General features: G+C 42.3%; 1 pseudogene; it reads right to left on the bottom strand.

Moving 5' to 3' along the window:
* Positions 1-7,413: 7,413 nt before the first annotated feature.
* Positions 7,414-9,251, bottom strand: LOC111610097 (annotated as a pseudogene).
* Positions 9,252-26,500: the final 17,249 nt, after the last annotated feature.

Here is a 26,500-nt window from a genome sequence, read left to right as displayed (position 1 = left end):
CTATTTGTCTTCCTTTTTGTAATACCACACACTCCAAGCGTTCCAGTTCAACCTCAGAACACCATTCAGCCCATCGTCTTCCAGCATTACATCACCAGTAACATTGTCCACAGATTCCAACTCAAACTCACTCCTACTTAAATCTACAACAGACTTTACTGAATGTTTTGTTCCATCAACAAATCCAAACAAACCAGTTCTGTAAAACTCACCAAAGGTTGCACAACTTGAAGGCTTAAGTTCACTATCAAAGCGATAAGGTAGAAATAACTGCATTATGCTTTGGTAAAACTTTTCTGGCTCTTTTGTTTCAGAGAAACGCGCATATCGAACAGCTGCTGGTTTTGTCCAAATTCTTTTTGCAATAAACCCAAAGTCATTACTCAACTTTATTGCATTTCTACATTTCTCATTTTTTGTCAAAACGCTATAATCTGAAGCCAACTTAACCAGGCACATATTATTAAACACATTATCATTCGGCCTATTCTTATAGCGGTCAACTATACCAGTCATCCACATGTCTTTTGGGGTAAGACCCTGTGATGTAGCTTTTGTCTCAAAACAGAAATGGGAAAACTCATTTTCACAATATTATCACCAGTTGGAATAAAAATAACGCTCCGAGAAAACTCCTTTAAATGCATGTTGGTGAGTCTATACACTGCTTCCTGAACACAAACATCACGGTTATGCAAATAGACTCTATCAAATCTCTTTAAAGCTTCTTTAGCACAAACATTTCCTTCTTTGGCTGCTTCTCTTTTGTCCATTTCCTAGAAGAAAACCAATTTCACGTTAAATTTTTGACATGTAAGATACAATATGAACACAACATGCATATATATCAACACGATATTGGATATCAATATTTGCATTCCAAGCTTTTAACAGCGGTCTACTATATGGATTAATCCAGATTTCTTTAATTTGCCTTTTGAACACCATTCCTACTAAATCGTTTAAATTCTGATTCAAATACATCTTGATTTATGCACAAGCCTTCAAACATTTCTTCCACCGTGCTATATGGACAGTTCTCACCCTAACCCTCCTGATTTTTATTTTATAAAGACACTAATATTTATTACAATACAGAGACATAAGAGTCGTCTTCTCTTATGAACAACACCACCAAACCAAAACAATAAGAACAGATCCAATAAAATTAATAAATTACAAACTTTAAAACGATTGTTTCCTTAAAATAAGTATCACTGCTGTAGCATTTTACACACTGCATCCCTGTTTCTTTCAAAGTTCAGCTTATTAATAACACTTCCCAATAATTTATAATCTGTTACAATTTCAACTTGAAAAGTCATGAATGATTGTGCGGGTAATGCTGTTGGATTGGGATTTACAAAAGTCAGTGAACATATTTTTAGTTTTGGATACATTAGTGTAAATGTGGATCAAGTCTGTATTTTCTGTGACTGTGAAACAGGGAAATGTTCAATCTGCACTGACTGGTTTTCATGTTTTGGTTTCTCTGCTGAATTCACCTGATACAGTAGGACCTGTTCCTGTGGCCTTAAGGAGGAAATGTTCTGTTTCTGTGTTTCTCATCAGTCGCCTGACATCAAGGTTTCCTTGTTGGTTCAGTCTGCGTTTGTTCGGCTTCATATCTACACCAGAAAGTTTCCACAGTCCCACAGTTTTACACAATCAGTTTTGGTTGCTCTTCGTTACTTTTGTTGTTTTTTTTAAATCTACACAAATACCTCACAATGATGAAACTAAAAATGATTGTAGACACATTTGTAAGTTTATGAAAATGTAAAAGTATTCATTGTGGCAGTCAATATTTCCCTGATGATCCTTCAGTTGTTTTGCTGCCACTTGTGATGAATTCAGCAGACTGAACAGGATGTGGAGTGAAAGCCTTGTGTCTACAGAAAGTATCTCAGCTGATGAAGAGGTTTCAAGGGTCCATAGAGTAGATAGATTTACTGATTTTTTAAAAACACACTGGAGGACATTTCTGATTGGAACATCAATGATTAAAACACCTAAAGCAGACAAACGCAAGAGGACACTGTCCACCAACACCAGGGACGGGCTGGTTTTATACATGCCTGACAACGGAGGTCAGTCTGGCATTCGTTAGAAAAAGACTGGACGTTATTATTTCACAACAAAATAAAAGACCTACGGTGAAATCTGGAGTACGGACACAACCACAACGGAAAAAACAAAAATATCCCAACAGTCCACTGCAAGACCCTGTTAACACTGAAGAAAAACCTTGGTTGTTAAAGAAAAGTCTCAATGTTTACTATTGCATAGGTCTGTCACAACCAGTGGCTCAAAAAGCGGGTATGCAGTGTGTGCAACGCATAGGGGGCGCTGCACTAGACGGGGCGCAAAAACGATGTGGGGAATTTTTTTTTCTAGTCAGCATTTTATGTACTTAACAGCAGTTTGTGTATGAAATGATCAATAACAGAGGAACAGCACTGATCAGGCGGCCCTCCCCTCCTGCCAGCCGCTCTCCCCTCCCATGTAGCTCGAGCAGCGGCCCTTCGAGAACGAGCTGAGGCGCGTTTTTTTTTTTCTTTTAAATTTGAATTGTAGTAATGCTCTCGACTACAGGGAGCTAAAGATGGGGCGGTAGATAAAACACCAGGGCACAAAACAGAAAACGGAAGAGGGGGAGGAATAAAGATGTTGGAGAGACGAAGAAAAGCTTTTCAAAGTAGTTGAAAGACAGAAGGTAAGTAATGTCCTTGTATCAACAAGAGAGTTGTAAATATTCAGGTTAGCTTAAGCTAGGCTAAAATGACAGGCGGTTGTTGTTGTCCAATACGGGACGCGATTTATTCCGTATTGCTATAAATGTCTGATAGACACACCTATCACACACATCTCGACAATAAGTGTAATAATAACGACCAAAACAAAACAGAGGAAATATTAAGGTCAGCTAAATTGTCGTTTCGGGACCTAAATTCGAACCTCCTCCTCGCCTCCCCACGAACTGACGCTGTTGTCATGGTTACCTAGAGACGGTTGCTACGCAGGCGCGGTGAGCTGCTACCAACCCGCGTCTTTTTAAAATGTCCACCCGATAAAACACCGTCCTTAGAAGCAAAACCTCTGACAAAAACACAGACGGTAGTAGGAAGACACACATTCCAGGCTAAACAACCAGAGTGAAGTTTAATAGGGGCATTAAAAAATGTGTCGGCGATATTCAGTGGCGCACAGTGGGTTGTTTGATATCAGACAGAATGGGTCAGGAGAGGAACCGCAGACCCGTCAGAACCTAAAGAACCAGACATCAGTCTCTTCATCCCTCAGTCATTTCCTGAGACCTAAAAATAATATAAATGGCGATTTAAAGAACAAATCATACAAATAGATTAATAGTAAATAAATAAATATTGTGAAGAGAAACCGTTTATTTTTTTCAACATTAAAAACGTTTGTTAGGATTGTGTAGGAACATTTTTTGATATCTTTTATAAATACAGTGTTTTGTGGTTAATATTATTTCACCATTTTATTAATGTGGGTTGCCAGTTTGGATCAGGCTTCCTATCAAGCTATAAGAACTGATAGAAAACATGCTAACAAAAAGCCTCAGACCTGCAGCCCACAGGCGGTTCTAGACACAGTCTAACAGAAGTGGCTCTTTGGCTCAAATATATATTAAATTATGACATGCGATGACATGTTCGCATACACCTCAGAAAGTATGTAGTTGTGCCCCTGGTCACAACAACAAATGTTACAAGACAATAAATTGTCCCAGAAGTTATTGTGATAAACGGTAATATTGTTGTACAATGGCAATGGTATAACAATGCAAGAACAGATTCTCATTTGTCAATAAACTTTAAATTCTAATGAAGATTCAACGCTGGAACTGGAAGACCTTTTAAATAACCAAAATAAATAAAACAACAGAAACAACAAATAAAAAGGATTATTAAGTCTCTATAAACTAAATTATCCTTCAAAAAAAGATCTGGTTGAGACCAAAACTCCAGACTGAAAACTTTCATCATCCATATTTAGGCAGAAATAGAAAAACAATAAATCAGGCAAATGGAAATTATTAAGTTTGTTTTAACTGATCATACAATTAATTGATTCATTGCTTTTTGCAACATGGCACTTATTTCATGACGCTTGTTTTACATTTACATTGTTATAACCTTCTGTAAGTCTGAATCAGTTCAGTCTTTCTGGTAAATCCCGTTCTAATGTAAAATATGACAGATTATTGGATTAAGGACATTTCTAGCATACTACATGCAAACCGAGCAAATTTGTTATTTCAGAAGAGTTTATCAAACTGGTTGCCCTTTGTATCACTCTTTACCCATAAAACATAAATTCAGTTCTACCTTTGCCGTTTCGTGGTCATCATCCATGTTGGAGTAAATATTTCCACTCAGGTACTGTAATCTGTTGTTCTTGTGTCACACTGATGTGATTTCTCACCATTTTCAAATTTTCTGTCTCCATGGATACCGCCTCTATACTCAAACGACTTTCTTTGTTAGCTGGAGCTTTCCGGTCGTTTACGCAAATGGTTTCAGCTCGTTAAGGATTGGTGAATGATGTTGCTATGGGATTTTGTAATCAACCTGTTTCTATTGGCTGTTAGATGTGTCAATCACCCAAATCAACCAATGGGCTGCAGAAAATCTCCCTTGTATATTTGGTTTTCTGACTCGATGCTTCTATAACCAGAGCGCCCAGGACTGTGCTTTTTAGTACTAATTCACTATTATATTGTTTACAAAAAAAAAATCACTGTTATTAATTGCAAATAATATTTATAGCAAGATATAGGTTGGGGAAAAAATAAATGTAAAAAAAGAGAGAAATTTGTATAATTGGTGCCAAAATGTCTAAAAATGGCACATTTGGAATGTTTGCCTGGAATTTTATCAACCAATACCTTTCTAAAATGTCTATGGTTCAGGTTTTTGGAATGAAATTTGGTCCAGTAATTGGTCAGAACCTGCATTGTGAATTGCTAGAGGTTCTATGTTTCCACTGCATGCTTTTAAAGAAAATCCACATTACGTAATGTATTCTATTAGAATTTATTATTTTTATTTAGTATTTTTTCACTGTGTGCCATATGTATTTGTTCTTTCTCAGTAATACAAGTGTTGATTTTTAGACTTCTAGAGTATTCTCAGGAATATTACCGTTATCTTGATACCTGAACCAGTCAAATACACCTTGTAGTGTAGTGTAGTGTCCGGCTCCAGTCGGCCAGCTGCACGTCCAACAGCTGGCGGCAGAACCGCAAGCCGGAGGCCTGTGACAGCAGCAGGGCCAGGCGGTGGTCGCCTAAACACACACATCACCATGGTTACACACACTCATTTGCCAAACACTGTTTATAGCTCCAGTTTAAATTCACTATCAGGTTCTGCCGGTCTCCATCAGAACCCGAGGTTCTGTCCGCTCCTCTCACCTTCCCTCTGGGCGAGTTGGCACGCCTCGCTGACGCGGCGGCCCGTCAGGTAGCTGAACAGTTTAAATTATAGGTTTAAATGATTTTATCACCAGATTAAATGAGAAAATCTGATCCATGTGTGAGTGAGGAAGAGGAGGAATGTGGAGCGGCGCAGGCTGCTCTACCTGGGCCTGCACCAAGAACTACCTTGTTGCTGAAATGTGCCATAAAACAGGGTTTATACAGGAATCCTAGACTTGAATTTACTACTTATTTTTACTATAGCTACAATATTTTTACTCCATCCATCCATTTTCTTCCACTTTATCCAGGGTTGGGTCGTGGGGGTAGCAGTTTAAAAAGGGTGGCCCAGACTTCCCTCTCCCCAGCCACTTGTTCCAACTCCTCCAGGGGGGAAACCCAACTGTAACCCAGTGTTAAAACAAAAGTAAATAATTAATAGATGTTGATTTAATGTCTTCTTCTACAAGATTAAAAAGTATAAATAGATTTCATGTCTTATTATACAGTAAGAGTTAAAAGTAATAAAGTTAAAAAAATAAGTTAATAAATATGTTCATAAATATAGATAAAAAGTTCTAAAAATCTTTAAAAACTTTGACATATGCTTTTAGTGATTGCTTTTAGTGACAGATTAAACAACCAATAGCTGGCACAGTGTGATTTCACATCAGCCAATAAGGTTGATTGTCCCGCCTCTTTAACTGATGTGCTGAGATTTTGCTCAGACTGCGTCAGACACGCTTGAGAACTCAGCGCTAACGGTTGTTTCCGCTAATAGCCTGGAGATCTTGTCAAATTTGACAGACTCTTGGAAATCGGTAAGAAAAAACAACGTTAAAATAGATTCGCAAAATATATCATTCAAAATAGTAAATCCGTTTTTATTAAATCTCAGAAAGCTTCCCTTGTGAGCGGCTGAAGCCCGGAAAAATCCCCTTGTAGCGTCGTGTAGCATCGGTGAGCCAACTGCCAAGCACGCGCTTGGCAGTTGGCTCAGTAAATTCGCTGAAAATTGGATAAAATACCGAGTAACTGATCAAATGTAATAAAAATAAAATTGTATTGTAAGATTTTTTATTATTATTATTGTGTATGTTGTATTTTATCTATGTAGTTGCACTTATTTTTCTATTAGCACATGTTCTAATATTTCAACGGTGCTAATTCATGGTTCATGGTGCTGTAATGTGCTTTTCTGTTAGCATTGCTTGGGAACTTTCTGTTCTGAGTAGGTCAGAGCTAATGTGAGCTTCTAATCCACATTCTGATGTTAAATATAGTGTTATAGATGTACTTCATTGGCCCATATATATATATATATATGTGTGTGTGTGTGTATATATATATATATCTGTGTGTGTGTGTGTGTTACCACATATAAGCTAATTTCTTTAGTTTTACTGATGTTTTGGTAATATTGAACTCTAATAACTTGAATATTGTTGTACAACATGGAAAAAACTTGAGAAATGATGAAATATCTCTTTGAATTGTAGCTTAAGCTTTATTGATATTAGCATCCTGTATTTTAAGATGCTTTACTTTGGCCTTGTTCCAGGTCAAGATCATCCTCTCCAGAACTTGGATGGCGAGCCCCAGCCCAGAGGACCGAGTGAACTGGTAGATGGTGACCCGACTGGTCACTAGCCGTGAGACATTGAATGAACATTTGACAGACACATTGAAAAGACCAAACAAGCATTGAAAGAACATTTGACAGACACATAGAAAAGAATGGGTTATTTTTTTTTATTTTATTTTTACATGTTGGTGGGATTGAGGAGGTCTTTGACGTATTCTGCACATCGGCCCACAACGTCCCAAGTTGAGGTCAGCAGCACACCATCCCCACTATAAACAGTGATGGTGCTGTACTGCTTGCCCCTCCTTAGATGCCGGATGGTGCACCAGAATCGCCTCGAAGCTGTGCGGAAGTCTTTCTCCATGGCCTCTCCAAAGTCCTCTCACACCCAGGTTTTTGCCTCAGTAACCACCTGAGCCGCATGCCACTTCACCCACTGGTACCCATCAGCTGCTTCCGGAGTCCCACAGGCCACAAAGGCTTGATAGGACTTCTTCTTCAGCCTGACAGCATCCCTCACCGAAGGTGTCCACCAATGGGTTAGAGGGTTGCCACCGCGACAGGCACTGACAACCTTGTGGCCATAGCTCCGATAAGCCGCCTTGACAATGGAGGCATGGAACATGGCCCACTCAGACTCAATGTTCCCCATCTCCCCCGGAACTTGTTCAAAGTTCTGCCGGAGATGGGAGTTAAAGCTCCGTCTCACAGGGGATTCTGCCAGACATTCCCAGCAGACCCTCACAACACGTTTGGGCCTGCCAGGTCTGACCGGCTTCCTCCCCCACCACCGGAGCCGACTTATCACCAGGTAGTGGTCAGTGGACAGCTCTGCACCTCTCTTCACCCGAGTGTCCAAGACATACGGCCGCAGGTCCAATGAAACGACAACAAAGTCGATCATCAAACTGGGGCCTAGGGCGTCCTGGTGCCAAGTGCACATATGGACACCCTTAAGCCTGAACATGGTGTTTGTTATGGACAATCCGTGACGAGCACAGAAGTCCAACAACAGAACACCACTCGAGTTCAGATCGGGAGGCGGGGGTGAGCGTTCCTCTCAACCACGCCCCTCCAGGTCTCACTGTCATTGCCCACGTGAGCGTTGAAGTCCCCCAGCAGAACCAGAGAGTCCCCAGGAGGGCCACTCCATCAGTTGAAACACCTTTCCAAAACCAGTCGCTCTCATCATCCTGAGGGAATTGAGAGACAACTATGTCCGACTTCTTCCCAGGAAAGTAATAGTCCAATTATCTTCTCCATACCCGCTCACTCTCCGGAAGGTTGAAAGCCTCGTGAAAAGCTCCTCTCTTTGTGCTGTGGTATCAGCCGCCACTTTCTTCTCGTCTGGCTCAGGAAGGTGTTTCTGAGCTCCCTCAGCTGCAGGTCAGTGGGTAAATTAGTCCAGAAGTTGTAGGGGGCGTCAAACCGTTGCTGCAGCAGCTTCGAGCACCTTTCAAAGATCAAGTCAATGATGAAAAACTTGATCGCTACAGAAACACCTATGATGAAGCCCAGCAGCTGGTATGGAAACACGCATGAGAAGATAAAAACCAGCCAAAGTCCCACGTAGCTCTTTACAGTGAGCTCTGGCCGGACCCACATGCACAGATTTTTTATCTTCTCAAGGATGTCGGCCATGTTTCCAAAAAGCTTCTGAGTTTTCTGAGCAGAATCGAAAGCCAAGTGGAACATCTGTAAGATATTTGGGTTGCCTTTTAGATGTTCCCCTGGCTCACACACGTCGGGTATGATGCTCCTCGGGATCCTCCAGCCTTTGGAAGTTAGATAATTTATGGAAAGGTGGAGAATCACGAGGAGCAGGATGGAGGGAATGGTCCAGCTATACCACACTGTGCACATGTAGACACAGAAAAAACAGAAAGTCATGTGCACAGAGCGCCAGCTGGATAAAGTAAGACAAGTTTCTAAAAAAGTGTGCCACAGGTCTGAAGTCTCGTTCAAGGCGTCTCATGTTCTTTGTGATCTTTATGGGGCTTAGTGGGTCCTCCCTCTCCACAATCGCCTTTGGGTGGAAATGGAGTTTTTCCTTAAAAGCTCTAAGGCGATCGCGGATCTTCATTTTTTCTGCTGTTGCTCCTGGTCCCTATGAAAAGTGTGTGGGCTCAATGTTGAAACACCTTTCCAAAACCAATTGCTGCCGTCGTCCTGACAGACCTGGGACACACTTTGGTCCGCTATCTTCTCCTTAGCCGACATCGCCACTTTTGCAAGGTCCCAATGAAACGAGAGCGTTGAGGGAAAAAGCGCCTCTCTCTGGCACAGAGAAAAGCATTAGAAATGCTCCTTCGGGCCGAGCTCCATCGTAGCAATCCATCTGCTCCACCAGGTGTTTCTGAGCTCCCTCAGCTGCAGGTCGGTGGGTAAATTAGCCCAGAAGTTGTAGGGGGTGTTAAACCGCTGCCGCAGCTTCGGGAACCTTTCAAAGATCAAGTCAATGATGAAAAACTTGATCCCTACAGAAACACCTATGATAAAGCCCAGCAGCTGGTATGGCAACACACATGAGAAGATCAAAACCAGCCAAAGTCCCACGTAGATCTTTACAGTGAGCTCTGGCCGGACCCAAATGCACAGATTTTTTATCTTCTCAAGGATGTCGGCCATGTTTCCAAAAAGCTTCTGAGTTTTCTGAGCAGAATCGAAAGCCAAGTGGAACATCTGTAAGACACTTGTGCCTTTTAGATGTTCTCCTGGCTCACACGTCGGGTATCTCTGGTCCAGAAATGTGAGCAGTGGGTCCAGGCAGAGGTTGAAAAGCAGAGGGGACATTGGGTCTCCCTGTTTCACTCCGACCTTTAGTGTAATTGACCGAGTACGCCCCCTGTGGGTGAGTACCCTGGAGCTGGCGTGCTTGTATGAGTTGCTGATCAGGTCGCAGATGCCAGCGTCAACCTTCCTCAGCTCCAGCACCTCACGAATGTGCTGGTGTGAGACTGAGTCAAACGCGCGCGCCAGATTAATAAACACCACAGCGAGGGTCTCCTTGTGGCGAACCGCCCTCCGCACCACACCGTCAAGTAGCATCAGGTTACTACAGCCCTCGCCCCTAGTAAAGCCCTTCTGTGACGAGTGGGCAGGGCAGGCTTCGCTCAGTCTGTCACAGAGAATTTTAGACAGGAGCCTCAGGATGGTGGAGCTAAGAGAGATGGGCCTCCAGTTTTCTACTCTACTCAGCTCCACCAGATCCGAGCTCTTAGGGACCAGAGTTGTACGGCTCCTCTTGAGGAGACACCTGGGTTGCCTTTTAGATGTTCCCCTGGCTCACACGTCGGGTATGATGCTCCTCGGGATCCTCCAGCCTTTGGAAGTTAGATAATTTATGGAAAGTTGGAGAATCAAGAGGAGCAGGATGGAGGAAATGGTCCAGCTATACCACACTGTGCACATGTAGACACAGAAAAAACAGAAAGTCATGTGCACAGAGCGCCAGCTGGATAAAGCAGACAGGTTTTTTAAAAAGTGTGCCACAGGTCTGAAGTCTCGTTCAAGGCGTCTCATGTTTTTTGTCATCTTCATGGGGCTTAGTGGGTCCTCCTTCTCCACAATCGCCTTCTGGTGGAAACTGAGTTTTTCCCTAAAAATTCTAAAGCGATTGTTAATCCTCATTTCGGCTGCTGTTGATCCTGGTCTCTATGAAAACTGTGTGGGCTTAAGTGTTGCTTATGCTCAGGGTGCTTGGTCTCTACATGGCGAAGCAGTTTGAAGCTTCATTGCCTCATTAACGAGCTGGTCACCACATTATGCAGAGCGGGCTTGGAATGTGGGAATAACCTACCAGGGTAAATCTATTTTCCTGTCTCTTCTCTGGGTCTTTTCCACTTCGCTAAGAAACTTTCCAAAGACATCTGATCTGTTTCTTACTCATTTTGCTGCTTGTGGGCTCAATGTTGGCGCGCAAGACGTAACCGAGAGAATCCGGTTAAATGATTTTCAAAACAATAGATCCTCCAGACTCAAGTAATACATAAAACGGAAATATTTAATTATTTCTTGCCCGGGGGTTGGGCATCACTGTATTAAAGGATCTCTATTCACCTTTCACGCTGGGGAATAGAGATTGGCAGTATTAAGAGGAAATGTTGGGTTAAAGTCCCAGAGGAAATAAAAATTAAAAAATATATAAAATAAATAAATAAAAGAGGGGTGGGGTAGAGTCCCTCCCAGATGTTTGGGTTCGAGTCCCAAGCTGGGTTAAGAGAAAAAAAAGGAACCACAGGTTTCTAGGTTAGAGTCCTAGTGAAAGTCCTTATTGGTAAATAAGGCAAGTATTTTCTTGAGTTTTGGTTTTCTAAATTGAGGGAACTAAACCCTTAGAGAATCCTAAAGACCTTTATCGGAAATAAAGGCCCCTCTTAGAGCAGTAAGAGGCAGAGCGACCACAAAGCTGATTTGTTGGATTCTGCAAAGACGTTTGCAGTCTAAAGAGGATAAGCCACCCAATTCAAGAAGAATGGGTCTACGTGGTTCCAGAACGCAATCTCCTCCTCCGGGTGAAATGTTTGACTGTATGATAATTAAATATGGAGAAAAAAAGTGTGTATGCTGTGGATGAATCGGTAAAAAGTGGTATTTTCCCTATGGGTGGTTCATTGAAACTGACTGTTTTGAAAGGAGTACAAAGAGAAATTGAACATAAAGAAAGTACATTAAGAGAAAAAAACAGATGGAGACTAAGAGTTGTTGATCTTGAGAAAACATAAAGAATGTCTGGAATGCTGGATGAAAGAAAATGATCGTAGGGAAAGACAGAAAAATGCTAAACAAATGATACGATGCAAGGATGATTCTGGGAAAATAGCGGGGCGACATGACAATGCTTCTGTTTCTACGATAAAATCTGAAAATGTTTTAGCTTCTGTGACTGCATCTTGTTGACATGTTTAGCAAGTGGGTGGAAGCTTTACCATCAAAGCATGTGGACAGTCACACCGTAACTAAAGCTCTGCTGACTGAAATGATTCCACGATGGGGTATTCCTGACAGGATTAGCAGTGACAATGGCACACCCTTTGTTAATGCTGCATTATCTGAAGTGGGAACGTTTTAGCTAGCTAAATGCTGTGAGGAAACAGGTCTGTCATGGGTTAAAGCCCTACCAATCGTTTTGACTTATATGAGGATGCGAAGAAGAGCCAGGATTAACCTCAGTCCATTTGAAATCCTGTTTGGCCAACCTCCTAACTTGGGTTTACGGCCTCAGAGAAAGGTCCTTCCTTCCTTCCATGATGATGCAAAGTTGTCTTACTGTCAAAACCTGTTGAATGCGATTTCTCAAGTTTTTCAGACAGTGAAAGACGCATTGCCATGTCCTGCCGAGACTCCACTACATGCCATCAAGCCCGGTGATTGGGTCGTGGTGAAAGACTTTCGGAGGACGCATTGGAACTCCAAACGCTGGTAGGGACTGTTTCAAGTGCTGCTCGACACACTTACGACTGTTAAGGTTACAGAGCGGGCAACGTGGATTCACGCCAGCCAGTGTAAACGGGTACCGGAGCCTCCAGAGGACACTCATCCTGACGGGGAGGAATTCGTCCAGCAGTCGACAGAACAACAGACCAAGGAGAACGATACGCAACTTTCTGAATGAGGATAAATGACCTTACTGCTGCTGGTGTTAAGTGCTAGTAACCTCTGACACCCATCATTCGGGAAAAGAAAAGAGACGACACAAAGGAATACAGAAGGGACAAACACATCAACGAACATTGGTTGTTTTGTACATCAAAAGGCTCCCCAACCAAAGAACTATTGCTGGTCCACTGGCGAGTGGTCGAAGTGGGGATTGAAGATTAAAATAAATATTAAAAGAGTTCCTGAGAGAAAGAAAGTTAAAGGGAGTTCATCATGACGGCGATCACACATTCATCTTGTTCCAATTGCAATTATTTGTGTTGGCTATTTTTAATTTTTTGTTGTTTGTTTGTATCACTCAGGTGGTGGGGTTTATTTCCCTCTGATAAGGTGGAAAATTTTCCTCTACATGAATTGCGAGATATTAAATGGCTGTCTACCGTTGATTTGCAACTTAAACATTCCACTCCTTACGCCTTGAATTTGTGGTACCACTATGCTAAGTATATTGCAGCACACTGGTTTCTATATTGAACAGGTCAAATTGCTATGTTTGCTCACACATGCCTTTAGCTGCCCACTCCCCATTGGTGATTCCACAGCCTTATCCAAACATCTCTGACTTGTTTCCAGACATTTTGAATTCTCCTCCACTTCCAGCTCTTAATGGTTCCACAGGCTTCACAAAGCTCTCTGAGGAGCATTCTTTGAGGAACCTTTCATTGGCCCTGTTCACATTCCACCTGAAGTAGGATTTGACTGTTTTTTGAATTCCAAAGTTGAACTGATAGGTCACACTCCTACATTTACGGACAATATACCCCATTCATATTGCAAATCTGTACTTGTTCCTTGCGCTCCGTATGCTAACAATGCTTCTCTTAATTACTCTCGAGCTCCTCCAGGAACTATCTGTTCCCCTTATTACCAGGTGCCAGATGCCCTTGGCACTTTGCCCCGAATTGATATGTTCTGGCGCTGTGGATATTCCCTATACCTGGCTCTCCCAGCATATTGGGCTGGTAGGTGTGCCCCAGTTATAGCAAAGCATTCTTATGTTGTTGGCAGTATAGAAATTCATGAGCAACACCGACAGGTCCGCAGATCACCCATAGACACGCATGACCCGATTTGGGGTTCAAATGTCCCAGAGGATGGCAAGTTGTGGACTCGGGGTCAGAGGCTGTTCTATCCTTCCTTCCTTAGGTATTGGTAAAGTTATGCTTCGTGTGGAGACTTTGAGTTACAGGTTTGAGTCATTTGTTAATGATGGTTGGTCTTGGAGCGGCTAAAGTCGAATTAACTGCGTTAAGCCTAATGGCTCTTCAAAATAGAATGGTTCTAGATCAACTAACAGCTTCTACAGGGGGGTTGTGTGATGGTGGGTGCTTCTTCTTGTACTTTTATTCCAGCTGATGATGAAGATGGTGGTGCTGTTGCTCATGCACTGTCTAACCTGACAGCTCTAAAGAACGCTCTTAATGATGACCATGCTTCTCCATCCGATTGGTTGTCGTGATTTTCAGGTAACGGTTGGAGACAACTCCTAATAAAACTTCTCACACCTGTGTTTATTGTATTGGGGATATTAGTGATCTTATCTTGCTATGTGATTCCCCTACTTAAAAGGATAGTAGAAAATGTCATTAACGTTCATCTCCTGAAGTACACTTTCCTTACTCACAAAACCGATCAGTTCCGTAACCCTACCTACCTGAGTGATGGTTCTGATGACTTGGACTTTTTGTCCTCCAGTGATGCGGAGGTTAATGTGTAATGTTTGGCTTTTTTGTCTTTAAATAGTTAATCATTGATATTTTCAAGCTAGTATCCTAGCTTAGCTTTCCTATCCTGCTTTGCACATTACAGAAATGTCTATGTTTCACAAAAACAAATGCCTGTCCTTTCTGCATGTTCTGAATATGCATTTTATATTTGATTTTACATTTCATTTGATCTGGAAATATGTTAGTTTTTTTTCTTTTAGTTTTTTCCTTTTAAGGTTTAGTTGGAGTTTCCTTGTTAAGAATTGTTGTGGCATTGGTTTTAAATTGCTCAAAGAAATATATGTGATTCAGTACAAATTGTATTTCTAGCTACTTATAGGGAAGGTTTTCTATTAAGCTTTTTGGTTCTTTTTACTACTTGACTTTATTATTTCTTGTTTGTTTTTTTAAACTTTTGGTTTTAGCTTTTGTGTAAAAAAAATTTTGTGTGTTTTTTGATTTTTTCATGTCTTCAATCATTGGTGTGATTCCTCCACAATTTTCCTGGACAAACATATACAGGATCGTCTCCCTGGCAAGGAGGGGTTGCAGGATAACTTTTCCTACCTGACAGTCATATTGTTACAGGGTTCAATAAGTGAATGCCGGTTGGTTTTTCGTATCTTGCGTTTATGTTTTTGTTTTTTTTTCTTTTTCTCACATCTTCCAGGATAGTGTTTGTTATATCTTTTAGCCAAAGAGGGAAATGATGATTAATATTAAATATTATATTTACTTATAATCAAAAGGGGGGGAAATGATGTGGAAAAATTACAATAAGGTCACACCTGCTAGTTGTATGGCTTTATGTCAGTGGTTCTTAACCTGGGTTCGATCGAACCCCAGGGGTTCGATGAGTCGGTCTCAGGGGTTCGGCGGAGCCTCTGCCGTGGAGATAAAGACACACTTGTGTAAAGTCGTGATGATGCGCCCCGCTTGGCCATCACTTACTGCAGAGGATCATGTTATATTGCTCAGCCAATCGGTGCTGCGGGGAATTTAGTGCGCGAAGTATCAGCAGCTGTCGTAGTTGTACGTCGCGTGGTTTCTTTCTTAATATTTTAATCCATACTAAATATGTCGAGCAAAAAAAGAAGAAAATGAACAGACTTTGCTCTGAAGATGCACTTGCCAAGGTGAAGCCACGCCTCTCTGAACTGGTCTCCCAAAGACAACAGCAGAAGTCACACTGATTTGCAGGTATGTCATTTGTGCAATGCTTTATTCTGGCCCCAAAAAAAGTATTTTGTGTATTCAAAATGACAAAAAACAAATTAAATTTAAAATAAAAAATAATTAAGTTATTAAAATTTTTTGAATTCTTTGAAAAAATCCAAATTTATTTTTAATTAGTAAAGTAGTGAAAAAATTATTTTGGGGGCTGAAATTCTTTTATGGGGCCGAAATATTTTTTGCGGGCCAGAATAAAGTAAGACTGTAACTTGCTGTGAGTTCATGGTTTTGTTCTTTGAGCAAAGATGACGTTCATGCACGGCTCATTTTGTGCACCAGCAAAAAAACATATACCTATGTCTTGAATTTGGAAAAAAATTATTTTATTTATCACTAAAGAAGGGTTCGGTGACTGCGCATATGAAACTGATGGGTTCGGTATCTCAAAAAAGGTTAAGAACCACTGCTTTATGTTTATTCTAAGTTCCTGAATAGTCCCACCAAGATAAAGCTATTTGGGTTACATGTACAAGGTTGGACACCGTTTTTCTCAGCTGCATGGGAACCAGTCTGTTTCCCATGCTGTGGATCCCTTTTGTATAAAACCCGTGTGTTGTCTCTGCCTGGCAGAGTTTTCCGTTCAGACTTGCTCCATTATTGACTGTCCTACAAGCTCTCTGACTTGTGCGCAATTCATGAATAAACCTGATTGAGTGATTTTACCTGACCAGTGCTTGGAAATCGATTTTTCCACAACAGTCCTAAAATACAAAGGTCTCGTTGGAGCCATGAGTTAAGTTTGGATTTATGTTCTTTAATCTTGTTTTCAATAGTTAAGGTTGATTCTTGGTTTTTGGTTATAACAGTTCCCAAGTATTTCATTTCAGATTTAATTGGAATGCTAGATATTTCTTTTAGGGGAGTGTCGTGAATGGCTATAAGCTCACATTTTTTAAAATTTAGCATTGGTCCTGAAGCCTCTGAAAAAAGTTTAATTTTATCAATTACAATTGGAACTTGCTTGTGATTTTTTAAGAAAACGGTGGTGTCGTCTGCTAACTGGCTAATGATTAATTCTGTACCGAAAACGTCTCATTTCTCAATGTCTGCACAGTTTGTAAGATAGCTTGCTAACATTTCTGCAACCAAATTAAAGAGATATGGGGAAAATGGGACACCCTGGAGGAATTCCAACATTAATGTTAAATCTAGCTGTGGTGTCCTTAGGTAGTATTACACAACTATTAATGTTTTGATATAGACCTCTAATTAAGTTAATAAAGTTTGCTCCAAAACCTAAATGTTCAAGAACTGAGAATAAGAATTGGTGTTCCACCGAGTCAAAGGCTTTATGAAAGTCAAGGAAAAGAATAAAGCCATCATCTTTGATCATGTCCCTATATTCTATCAGGTCCTTTTCCAGTCTAATATGGTTGTGGATTGATCTTCCTTTTAAGAAGCAAGACTGTGATTCTGCAATAATGTTTGAGATTCCCGATCGGAGACGCATGGTAAATATGGTTGTTAGTAATTTATAATCGAAATTTCTGAGTGTAATAGGTCTTCTATTCTCAATAAATCTAGGGTCCTTGGGGACCGGACTCTTCCACCGTGGAGGCCGAAGCGGGTCGGCTGCCGCCGGGGAACCGCGGGACAGAGGAGAGTCCACGCGCTGAGGGAAGATGCCGGAGGTGAAGCGGGCCTGAAGAAGGCCCCCGACTGCAGAGAGAGGAAGGTCAGAAACCAGCAGGAAACATGTCAGAAAATAGAAACAGATATAAAACCGTGTAGCCAACTTCCTGTTTTCAAGGAGATCAGCTCCTGTAAACAACAGCACAGTTAGCTCCTTTTACAGGAATGTGGAGCCATTTTACCTATTTAGCCCTTACAGGTTTTTGCAGAAATTTAAGTCAGTAGATCCCAGGATTTTTCACACTAATAACTGGGTTTTATTATCAGCCTGGCGGGCCTCCAGGCTTTACTAAACCCCCGCCAGGCTACGCTTAGTTTACAGTGGAAACAGATTAAGCCAGATTTATTGTTGAAGTACCATCCCGTCCCTTAACTTGTCCTGCTTCATCTTAACGTTTCTACCAGGCGGGTTAAAGCTGCTGCTGACAGGATCTGGGCTGGAGGTTCACGACTGTAAATAGAAGTTATTGCAGAACCTCAAGTGTTAAAGGAAGATTCGGCCCATTTAGAGTTCATGAAATAAACATCAGAGAAAATATTGTAGCAATAATTAGAACTGCAGCAAAAAGGCAAACATGCCACAATGAAATGAATCAAAATGTCTCCTAAGCATCGGCGGACTGACAGGAGCCACAGGGGGATTCCAGGTAGATTCCAGGTAGATTCCAGGTAGACTCCAGAGATGCGCATCACAGCAGCTGTTCCTCCAGGGCCGGCCCAAGGTAATATGGGGCCTTAGACAGAACCCTCTGGAACCCGTCCTACTAAGAACCTCAGCATCACTAACATGTTTAAATATCGATCAGGTGAATCTGTGAGAAGGAGACCAGGTTTATTGGCCCAGTGTAAAATCAATCACTGATTATTGGTTATTTGCTGTGATGCATTTGTGAACAAACCCAATTCAAACACAAAGATTACACCATATTGTAGCCATGGTAACACAACAATCAAACTATCAAGATGATTCTTTAAACTTTTACAAAGTAAACGTCCTAATTAAATCCTACATGTACTATTTATTTTTCTCAGCTGAATGCATTAAATAAAATGTAATAACATTGTCATTCTCTATAAATGATGCTACAGGTTTAGATCTACAGTCTGTGTTACAATTAAACCATTTCTAGGGGCCCCTGAGTGTCTGGAGGCCCCTGAATGGCCCCTACCAGCAGCTATTGAGTTTTCTTTGCCGTGATATCCCAGTCTTATAATTCTAGATCTAGAAATCTAACATCAAACTATTATATAGAGTTAACCCCTTTGAGCTTTTTGATCTATAAATCAGTCTGCAGCCAGGTTGTTCTAGAGGTTAAATAGATATTATTAGGACTTAATTAGTAAAATGGCAGCAAATTTTCTTATTTCATAACTTCATAACCTTTGACCTTCTCTCCTCTGGTCTGTTTAACAGCTACAGTCTCAGATCAGCTCAGATCTCCAGGACTGTCAGCAGCAGAAACAGAAACTTTATACCTGTTGGGGAAAATATAGACTAGATTTGCTTTGCATTTCCCCACATGATGGCAATGATACAGTAGGAACCAATTAGATTCTTGATTAATATGGGTTGTTGCTATGTTGTTGTACGGAGTTTTTGTTCAATGTGCCCCTTTTTTAAATTTGAGCCCCGGCCCCTCCATAGGTCTCTGCACAGCCCTGACCCGGAGCAACAGAACCACCAACATTGAAACACCAAAATGATGAAACATCCATCAGTCAGACAGAAAATCCTGATTTACAATCAATCAATCAATTGAGTAATAAATCAACAAATTTATGGTTAATAACAACATTTATTCTAACATGATTGGACTGCAGTGAACATTAAACTCGTCCCAGCAGGCAGGTCAGGATTTTGTTTCTGTTTACCCAGCAGGTAAATCACCTGACTGGAATAAACCTGAAAACATCCAGATTTTTATTAATATGTCAGATAAAAAAATGCAAAAAAATCTAAATTATTACATCTTAATTATTCTGAAGCCACCTGGTGGAGAAAAGCTCCGATCAAAACAAACAATACTAGTAATAATAATAATAACAATAATAATAATAATCAATGATAAAAAATGTGAATTTGATTCTTCCGGTTTAAATTATTTTATCACCAGATTAAATGAGACAATCTGATCAATGTGTGAGTGAGGAAGAGGAGGAGTGAGGAAGGCGCAGGCTGCTCTACCTGGGCCTGCGGCGCCACGATCTGATTGGATGCTGGGAGAGACCAGTGTGTTCAAGTTGTGCTAAAAGCAGTTAGCCTATCAGAAAGCTATGCTAGCCTAAAATAGCCTCAATGCTAAACATGTAGCAGCTAATGCTAATGTTAGCATTTATAATCACATTTCTACAGAAGTTCCATGAAATTGTGAAGATAAAAGGATAGAAAAACATTTTGAACCTGAAGAACAGATTAAAAATGATAAATATCTTTGTTATTTATTTCTATGACTTGTGATGTAAAGCAACAAGAACTGCTGTTGCTGAAATGTGCCGTAAAACAGGCTTTATACAGGAATCCTAGACTTGAATTTACTACCTATGTTTACTATCACTGCAATATTTTTACTCCATCCATCCATCCATCCATCCATCCATCCATCCATCCATCCATCCATCCATCCATCCATCCATCCATCCATCCATCCATCCATCCATCCATCCATCGTTGGTAGGTTGGGTTGGAGGTAGGATCTTAAAAAGGGAGGACCAGACTTCCCTCTCCCCAGCCACTTGTTCCAGTTCCTCCAGGGGAATCCCGAGGCGTTCCCAGGCCAGCCGAGAGACATAGTCCCTCCAGCGTGTCCTGGGTCTTCCCCGGGGCCTCCTCCTGGTGGAACGTGCCCGGAACACCTCACCAGGGAGGCGTCCAGGAGGCATCCTGACCAGATGCCCAAGCCACCTCAACTGGCTCCTCTCGATGTGAAGGAGCAGCGGCTCTACTCTGAGTCCCTCCCGGATGACTGAGCTTCTCACCCTATCTCTAAGGGAGAGCCCAGACAACCTACGGAGAAAACCCATTTCGGCCGCTTGTATCTGTGATCTCGTTCTATCGGTCATGACCCAAAGCTCATGACCATAGATGAGGGTGGGAACGTAGATCGACCGGTAAATCGAGAGCTTCGCTTTTTCACTCAGCTCTCTCTTCACCACGACAGACCGGTACAGCGCCCGCTTGACGGCAGACGCTGTGCCAATCCGCTTGTCGATCTCCAGCTCCCTTCTTCTCCCTCAATCGTGAACAAGATCTCGAGATACTTGAACTCCTCCACTTGGGGCAGGACACTCCCTACTCCCATCCCTCCACCCCCGACCCGGAGAAGGCACTCTACCCTTTTTTGGCTGAAGACCATGGACTCGGATTTGGAGGCACTGATCCTCATCCCAGCCGCTTCACACTCGGCTGCAAACCGCTCCAGCGAGAGCTGCAGATCACGACATGATGAAGCCAACAGGACCACATCATCCACAAAAAGCAGAGACGTGATCCTAAGGCCACCAAAAAGGATCCCCTCAACACCTTGGCTGGTCCAGTGTTGCACGACCAGGACGAAAACCACATTGCTCTTCCTGAATCCGAGGTTCAACTATCCGATAGAACCTCCTCTCCAAGACCCCTGAATAGACCTTGCCAGGGAGGTTTAAGAGTGTGACACTCCTGTAATTGGAGCACACCCTCCGGTCCCCCTTTTTGAACAGGGGGACCACCACCCCAATCTGCCAATCCAGGGGACCTGGCCCCGATGTCCATGCAATATTGCAGAGTCGCGTCAGCCAACACAACCCTACAACATTCAGAGCCTTAAGGAACTCCGGACGAATCTCATCCACCCCCGGGGCCCTGCCACCGAGGAGCTTTTTAAGCACCTCGGCGACCTCGTCCCCGGAGACTGAAGAGCCCAACCCAGAGTCCCCAGGCTCAGCTTCCTCAATGGAAGGCCCTCCGATTTTCCGCCTCCTGGTGCTCCCTCGTCACCTCCAGGTGGTCCCAGGGCTCCCTCGTCGCCTCCAGGTGGTTCCAGGGCTCCCTCGACGACTCCAGGTGGTCCCAGGGCTCCCTCGACGCCTCCAGGTGGTCCCAGGGCTCCCTCGACGACTCCAGGTGGTCCCAGGGCTCCCTCGACGACTCCAGGTGGTCCCAGGGCTCCCTCGTCGCCTCCAGGTGGTCCCAGAGCTCCCTCGTCGCCTCCAGGTGGTCCCAGAGCTCCCTCGTCGCCTCCAGGTGGTCCCAGAGCTCCCTTGTCGCCTCCAGGTGGTCCCAGGGCTCCCTCGTCGCCTCCAGGTGGTCCCAGAGCTCCCTCGTCGCCTCCAGGTGGTCCCAGGGCTCCCTTGACGCCTCCAGGTGGTCCCAGGGCTCCCTCGTCGCCTCCAGGTGGTCCGGCCCCTGCGCCGACATTGTCCGCCGGACCGGCCTTCAGGGATTCGTCTCCTGCACCACCAACGTTGCCCCCTTGCTGGATGGATGGATAGTTTTGGCCCCACTTGGAGAACATTCAATCCCCATGAAGACAGAAGAGCCAAGGCTGGGTTCCCGAAGCTGCGGCAGCGGTTTGACACCCCCTATACCTTCTGGGCTAATTTACCCACCGACCTGCAGCTTAGGAAGCCCAGAAACACCATCCTGAGCAGATGGATTACCACAGCAAGGGGCAGCCATCTTGCTGTGGTAATCCACATTTTAGAAAACAAAAGAAATGTTTTAATCACTCCTTAGCAGAATATAGAGACCAATTAACTAAAGTCGTGATTTTAGACTGTGGCAGGAAGCCGGAGTACCCGGAGAGAAACCTGCAAACAGGAAACTACTTTTTGAAGAGAGGGGGCAAAGGTCAACTAGACAAGCCAAATCAACCAACAGTCATTTTGTTGGACTCTGGGATGAAGCCGGAGAGAACCCACTAATGCACTTGGGGAAAATGCAAACCCCATAAAGACAGAAGAACCCAGGCAGGAACTCAGACCCAGGCAAATGTCTTATTCAAAGAAAAGAAAAGAAAAGAAATCACACCTAAGCAAAATTTAGAAACCAATTAACTAAACAGTCTCAATTTCAGACTGTGGCAGGAAGCCGGAGCACCCGGAGAGAAACCTGCAAACAGGAAACCTGTCAAATCTTTTTACCTTTCAATCTAATAATTTAATTTAACTGAACACATCAGGATAAGTGTTCAGTCCCAGTCAGATTTCTCCAGCCTCAAATGGTCAATTATGATTTGTTCTGGGATTTTTTTATCTTCCGAATTTGTTATTTTTAGCTCCTCTCCAAAAGATCCTTGATCATGTTGAAGAGGAGGGGCTGGAGAAACTGTAACGTCAGGTGTGATTTCATTTCTTACCTTTTCCCAAAGACATCCGCCGGTTCTTCCTTGCCGTTGAAACGCCTTTCCAAAACTAGTTGCTGCCGTCGTCCAGACAGACCCGGGACACACTTTTGTCCGCTACCTTCTCCTAACCCGACATCGCCACTTTTGGAAGGTCCCAATGAATCGAGAGGGTTCCTCCAGCGTTGAGGGAGAAAACGCCTCTCTCTGGCACCGAGAAGAGCATTAGAAATGCTCCTTCGGGCCGTGCTCCATCGGGCCCTTGCCGTGGCAATCCATCTGCTCCACCAGGTGTTTCTGGGCTCCCTCAGCTGCAGGTCGGTGGGTAAACTAGCCCAGAAGTTGTAGGGGGTGTTAAACCGCTGCCGCAGCTTCGGGAACCTTTCAAAGATAAAGTCAATGATGAAAATCTTGATCCCTACAGAAACACCTAGGATAAAACCCAGCAGCTGGTATGGCAACACGCATGAGAAGATCAAAACCAGCCAGAGTCCCACGTAGATCTTTACTGTGAGCTCTGGCCGGACCCAAATGCACAGATTTTTGATCTTCTCAAGCGTGTCGGCCATGTTTCCAAAAAGCTCCTGGGTTTTCTGAGCAGAATTGAAAGCCAAGTGAACCATCTGTAAGACATTTGTGCCTTTCAGATGTTCCCCTGGCTCACACATGTCGGGTATGATGCTCCCCGGGATCCTCCAGCCTTTGGTAATTAAATAATTTATGGAAAGTTGGAGAATCCCGAGGAGCACGATGGAGGAAAATGTCCAGCTAAACCACACTGTGCACATGTACAGACAGAAAAAACAGGCTGTCATGTACACAGAGTGCCAGCTGGACAAAGCAGACAGGTTTTTAGAAAGGTGTGCCACAGGTCTGAAGTCTCGTTCAAGGCGTCTCATGTTCTTTGTGATCTTTATGGGGCTTAGTGGGTCCTCCCTCTCCACGATCGCCTTTGGGTGGAAACTAAGTTTTTCCCTAAACGCTCTAAGGCGATCGCGGATCTTCATTTTGGCTGCCGTAGTTCCTGGTCTCTCTGAAAACTCTGTGGTCTCAATGTTGGAGGCAACACATTAAATCTTTAGAACTTCTTTGATCTATTGTGATGTACATGATGTCATCTATGACCTCATCAGTGAGCTCACTGGACTTCTGGGGCAAGGTCTTGCTTCTGATCGTTGCTATGGAAACGATCAGAACAGTTCTGAATGAGTCAAGCTGAAATAATGACTAAATACTTAAATATTAAGTAATATTTTTTATTTAACATGAAGAGATTAACAGTAGATTTCTACAAATTAGAATTTTTGCGTTTGTGGTTTTCCGTACCTGCTGTGGTATAAGTGGTTGTGTATTCCAACCCTGACTGGTTTCGATGGAGTAGGTGGGTGTGGCGGCGTGGCGAAGTGACCTGTACCACCATTGCCATATGTTTGGCTCTAGATTCCACATGTTTCGACTGAGCTGCACCAAACTTACTGGGATGGATCCTTATCCAGCCCCAGACAGGAATCCATAAGAATCCTTGGTGGGCGTGGCCTAATTTATCTACAGCGCCCTCTAGAAGCTTTTAAAACATCAGCTCCAAGCCATGCTTCAACCCAGACGTATGAAACTTGGTACACATGTGTATCTGGTCAGGACCTACAAAAACGTCTCTTGGAGCCATGGTCCAAACTCAACAGGAAGACGGTCATTTTGGATCAAAGCCGCCATTTCCTCTTTTTTATAGACGTCTCATCTGATCGAACTCGTCCTACAGCTTTTGAGATACGGACTTCAGAATCACTCAGCATAACCTTGAGGCACTGAAGGTCAAACAGTTATCACAGGATTTTTCATGTGGGCGTGGCTTAGTGTCAAAGTCTGACTATTTGCCATAAAACATCAAGGTGCAATAACTTCCACATACAAAGTCAGAGCTGCATCAGACTTTCTATGTCTCATTATAGACCAGCCCTCATCACATTCACATGGTTACCTGATGACATAACCTGCGCCCCTCCCACTTCCAACAGGAAGTCACCTGTTTTTTTCTGCTGGATTTCTTACTTTTACACTTTGATTCACATATAAGTGACATAAATGACATGATGATGAAGTCTCTCAGAAAATACTGAAATTATTGTTTGATCCCTACTTCTTCACTGTGTGTATGATCAAATGGGATCATCTAACTCTTCATAACAACACATCATGTCTATCAAACCCTACAGGAAGTTCTTGCTAATCTTTCACTACTAAACAGGAAGTGACAAAAACTCATCTCCTGGATGTCAGATATCAGCCATCACATTTTTACACAACATGTGCTCCTTTACCCAATAACAACACTTTTGATAAGCAACTATCGACTCACAGTCGACAATAAACGTTTTGATTCATATTCAATTGCCCTGATTAAATGATTTTTTCCTGTGCCAGACCACCTGTAACAAAAATGTGCAGTGGTTAAGGATTTATTCCATTAAGCTTGGCTAAACAATACTGCCTGATTTAATTAAAAACAAAAACAGAGAACTGTTTTTCATTCACAGATCTAATCAATGCAAGGCTTTCAGTTCTTCTAATTTATTTTTCTCAAATAATGAAACGTCTTTACACTGCAGACTTAAATCAGGGATTTGTTCCTGATCACTGTTTTCTATTTGTCTTCCTTTTTGTAATACCACACACTCCAAGCGTTCCAGTTCAACCTCAGAACACCATTCAGCCCATCGTCTTCCAGCATTACATCACCAGTAACATTGTCCACAGATTCCAACTCAAACTCACTCCTACTTAAATCTACAACAGACTTTACTGAATGTTTTGTTCCATCAACAAATCCAAACAAACCAGTTCTGTAAAACTCACCAAAGGTTGCACAACTTGAAGGCTTAAGTTCACTATCAAAGCGATAAGGTAGAAATAACTGCATTATGCTTTGGTAAAACTTTTCTGGCTCTTTTGTTTCAGAGAAACGCGCATATCGAACAGCTGCTGGTTTTGTCCAAATTCTTTTTGCAATAAACCCAAAGTCATTACTCAACTTTATTGCATTTCTACATTTCTCATTTTTTGTCAAAACGCTATAATCTGAAGCCAACTTAACCAGGCACATATTATTAAACACATTATCATTCGGCCTATTCTTATAGCGGTCAACTATACCAGTCATCCACATGTCTTTTGGGGTAAGACCCTGTGATGTAGCTTTTGTCTCAAAACAGAAATGGGAAAACTCATTTTCACAATATTATCACCAGTTGGAATAAAAATAACGCTCCGAGAAAACTCCTTTAAATGCATGTTGGTGAGTCTATACACTGCTTCCTGAACACAAACATCACGGTTATGCAAATAGACTCTATCAAATCTCTTTAAAGCTTCTTTAGCACAAACATTTCCTTCTTTGGCTGCTTCTCTTTTTGTCCATTTCCTAGAAGAAAACCAATTTCACGTTAAATTTTTGACATGTAAGATACAATATGAACACAACATGCATATATATCAACACGATATTGGATATCAATATTTGCATTCCAAGCTTTTAACAGCGGTCTACTATATGGATTAATCCAGATTTCTTTAATTTGCCTTTTGAACACCATTCCTACTAAATCGTTTAAATTCTGATTCAAATACATCTTGATTTATGCACAAGCCTTCAAACATTTCTTCCACCGTGCTATATGGACAGTTCTCACCCTAACCCTCCTGATTTTTATTTTATAAAGACACTAATATTTATTACAATACAGAGACATAAGAGTCGTCTTCTCTTATGAACAACACCACCAAACCAAAACAATAAGAACAGATCCAATAAAATTAATAAATTACAAACTTTAAAACGATTGTTTCCTTAAAATAAGTATCACTGCTGTAGCATTTTACACACTGCATCCCTGTTTCTTTCAAAGTTCAGCTTATTAATAAC

The sequence above is a fragment of the Xiphophorus maculatus genome, chromosome 11, assembly GCF_002775205.1.
Source record: "Xiphophorus maculatus strain JP 163 A chromosome 11, X_maculatus-5.0-male, whole genome shotgun sequence".
NCBI classification, from domain to species: Eukaryota; Metazoa; Chordata; class Actinopteri; order Cyprinodontiformes; family Poeciliidae; genus Xiphophorus; species Xiphophorus maculatus.
Note: the sequence above shows the minus strand (reverse complement) of the source record. Positions and strands in the feature narration are given on the sequence as shown.